The 4,170-nt window shown below is 42.4% G+C and overlaps 1 pseudogene; it reads right to left on the reverse strand.

Annotated features, from left to right (window-relative positions):
• Positions 1-232: 232 nt before the first annotated feature.
• LOC703232 (large ribosomal subunit protein uL6 pseudogene) lies at positions 233-807 on the reverse strand (annotated as a pseudogene).
• Positions 808-4,170: the final 3,363 nt, after the last annotated feature.

The following is a 4,170-nucleotide window of genomic DNA, read 5'->3' on the forward strand; positions in this document are numbered from 1 at the left end:
TCTAGAAAGTTCAGTTTTACATTCCTTTTCTAGAAGAAACCTGGAAAATAAGTCTTCCAGGACCTGGCTAGAGGATACAGCTTGAGGAACATCACCCAGAACAGCATTAAAGGATGCTTCTTTCCCCCGCCCCCCCAAATCAATAGGTCTTTTATTGCATCATTTAAATATCACAAGTAAGTTTTAGCAGCCATCCGGTATCTTGTTTCTGTAGCTGGACAACTCTTAGATCTCAGTCATCAGCCTGCTGAACAGTTAGTTTTTCAGAGACATAGATGCCATCCAAAAACTTCCTGATATCGTTGTTTTTAACTGTTGTGGCTTGCTGAATTTGAAACAAGCTGAGTGTCGTTTCCTTCAAGGATTAATTTATCTTTCTGGGCTTGAGATACTGAACAAGCAACACCTGGTCTCATCTGAACCCTGCAGATGTATTTTTCACCCAAGAAATTTAGGATTTCAACAAGAGACCCATTCTCCTGGATAATGATGTTGATGGGGAAGTGAACATACACAGACCTCATCTTGTAACAGAAGCCCAGTGTAATACCCTTGGTCATGTTCTGTACATGACTACAAATAGTCCGAATGGTAACCAGTTCCTTTCTGTTACCACACCATTTGTCAACCCAGAGCCTCTTTTTTTTTTTTTTTTTTCTTTCCGAGAAGACTGAGTTCTACATTGATGTGATTGAAGTTCCTCCACAGGGTTGCTCTGGGGCCTTTCACGACAACTGTGTGTCCCTTTAGAGTAATGTCGACATTTTCTGGAATGTCGATAGTCTGATTGCTGAAAATGGTCTTCATTCTCACAGTAGACGTAGCAAAGAAAGAAAGGATGTTTCTAGACCACGGTTTTGTTTTTGTTCTGTGATTAAAAAAACATGTAACATCAATTTACCCTCTTAACAATTTATGGCCAGGTGCGGTGGCTGAAGCCTGTAATCCCAGCACTTTGGGAGGCCGAGACGGGCGGATCACGAGGTCAAGAGATCGAGACCATCCTGGCTAACACGGTGAAATCCCGTCTCTACTAAAAAATACAAAAAACTAGCCGGGTGAGATGGCGGGCACCTGTAGTCCCAGCTACTTGGGAGGCTGAGGCAGAAGAATGGCGTAAACCCCAGAGGCGGAGCTTGCAGTGAGCTGAGATCCGGCCATTGCACTCCAGCCTGGGCAACAGAGCGAGACTCTGTCTAAAAAAAAAAAAAAAAATTTTAAAAATGTACAGCACAGTATTAACTACATACACACTGTTGTACAGTAGAGCTCCATAACCTTTTCATTTTGCATGACCGAAACCCTATTCCCATTGAACAATTCCCCATTTCCCTTCCCTCCCCACCATCCCCTGGCAACCACCACTCTACTTTCTGTTTCTATGAGTGTGATTACTTTAGATACCTCATCTAAGTGGAATCATACAGTATTTGTCCTTTTTGACTGGCTTATTTTGCTTAGCATAATATCCTCAAGGTTCATCCATGTTGTAATACGTACCTGAATTTCCTTCTTTCTAAGGCTGAATAATATTCCATTATTACACCACATTTTCTTTCTTTCATCCAACAATGGACATTAGGTTGTTTTCACATCTTGGTTATTGCGAATAATGCGGCAATGAATGTGGGCATGCAAATATTTCTTTGAGATCTTTATTTCAAGTCTTTTGGATATATTCCCAGAAGTGGGATTATTGGATCATATGGTAGCTCTATTTTTAAGTTTTTGAGGAACCTCCATAGTGTTTTCCATAATAGATGCACTATTTACAATCCTACCAACAGTGTGCAAGGTTTTCAATTTCTCTACATTCTCATCAACACTTGTTTGTGATGAGGTTTCCTTAGGTTGCTCAGGCTTGACTCACATTCCTGGGCTCAAGCAAACCTCCTGCCTCAGCCTCCTGAGTAGCTGGAACTACAGGCATGTGCCACTGTCCCTGACTAACATTGTTTTTCGGTTTTGTTTTGTTTTTTATAGTGGCCATCCTAATGGATATGAGGTGATAATTCACTGTGGCTTATGATTTGCATTTCCCTAATTAGCCTTTTATAGGCTTGTAGACCATTTGTATATCTCCTTTGGCGAAATGTCTATTCAAGACCTTTGCCCACTTTTTAATCAGGGTTTTTTGTTTGTTTGTTTGCTACTGAATTGTAGAAATTCTTTATATATTCTGGGTATTAACCCATTATCAGATATATGCTTTGCAAATATTTTCTCCCATTCCATAGGTTGCTGCTTCACACTATTGTTTCTTTTGCTGTGCAGAGGTCTTTAAGTTTGATGTAGTCTCATTTTTACTTTTGTTGCCCGTGCTTTTGGTGTTACATCTAAGAAACCAGTGCCCATTCCAATGTCATGAAGCCTTCCCCCTACATTTTCTTCTTATAGTTTTATAGTTTAAGATCTTATGTTTAGGGCTTTAATCCATTTTGAGTTAATTTTTGTATATGACATAGGTAAGAGTCCATCTACATTCTTTTTTTTTTTTTTTTTTTTTGAGACGGAGTCTCGCTCTGTCGCCCGGGCTGGAGTGCAGTGGTGTGATCTCGGCTCACTGCAAGCTCCGCCTCCTGGGTTCATGCCATTCTCCTGCCTCAGCCTCCCGAGTAGCTGGGACTACAGGCGCCCGCCACCTCGCCCGGCTAATTTTTTGTATTTTTTAGTAGAGACAGGGTTTCACCGTGTTAGCCAGGATGGTCTCGATCTCCTGACCTCGTGATCCGCCCGTCTCGGCCTCCCAAAGTGCTGGGATTACAGGCTTGAGCCACCGCACCTGGCCCATCTACATTCTTTTACATGTGGATGTTGTTTCTCAGCACCATTTGTTGAAAAGACTCCCCTTTCCCCATCGTGTAGTCTTGGCATCTTTGCTGAATATCGTTTGACCATATATGTGTGGGCTTATTTCTGGGCTCCCTATTTTGTTCCATTGGTCTATATGACTATCTTTATGCCAGCACCATACTATTTTGTTTACTATAGCTTTGTCATGTTTTGAAATCCAGAATTAGGAGGCCTCTAGCTTTGTTCTTCTGTCTCAGATTTTTTTTTTTTTTACTATTTGGGGTCTTCTTAGATTCTATATGAATTTGAAGATGATTTTTTCTATTTCTGCAAAACATGCCATTGGTAGATCAGGGTTCCTTAACCTGTGGTCTCAGAATCCCTGGATGGCATTGAGGGTGCTGAGGGCCCCTGACACTTTGTGTTTCTGCTGATAAGCATTTTTATCTGGTCATTGCTGAGACACATGAGGGTTCCCAGGAGGCTACAGTCTAGGCTCCTAATTCCACACTTCACAAAGTCAAGAGTAATGGCCATGGGCAGTGGATTTGTCATGATGCAAGGGGAAATCACAAATAAGCATCAAATTCAAAGGAGCTCATGGAGTACAAATCCGGCTTTTTTTTTTTTTTTTTTTTTTTTTTTGAGACAGGGTCTCTCTGTCACCTCTGCTGCAGTACAGTGATACAATCATAGCTCACTGCAGCCTCAGACTCCTAGGCTCAAGTGATTCTCCTCCCTCACCCTTCTGAGTAGCTAAGCCTACAGGTGCACACCACCACACTTGGCTAATTTTTTTTTTTTCTTTTTCTTTTTTTTGAGATGGAGTCTTGCTCTGTTGCCAGGCTGGAGTGCAGTGGTGCGATCTTGGCTTACTGCAACCTCTGACTCCCTGGTTGAAGCAATTCTCCTGCTTCAGCCTCCTGAGAGGCTGGGATTACAGGCACGTGCTACCATGCCCAGCTAATTTTTGTATTTTCAGTAGAGACGGGGTTTCACCATGTTGGCCAGGGTGGTCTCCATCTCCTGACCTTGTGATCCACCTGCCTTGGCCTCCCAAAGTGCTGGGGTTACAGGCGTGAGCCACCGTGTCTGGCTCATGCTTGGCTAATTTTAAAAAATTGTTTTGTAGAGATGGGGGGGTCTCACTGTGTTGTCCAGGCTGGTCTTGAACTCCTGGCCTTAAGCATTCCTCCCACCTCAGCCACAAAGTGTTGGCATTACAGGTGTGAGCCACCATGCCCAGCCAATCTGACTTTATTATTACTTACTATTGTTGCTGTTGGATTTGTTCAGTTAGCATTGTGACACTCTGGGGAAAATACTGCTGGCTTAAACTATACACTCATATAAGAGTTTATTACACAGAAAACATTA

Source organism: Macaca mulatta, chromosome 7 (genome assembly GCF_049350105.2).
Source record: "Macaca mulatta isolate MMU2019108-1 chromosome 7, T2T-MMU8v2.0, whole genome shotgun sequence".
Taxonomy (NCBI): domain Eukaryota; kingdom Metazoa; phylum Chordata; class Mammalia; order Primates; family Cercopithecidae; genus Macaca; species Macaca mulatta.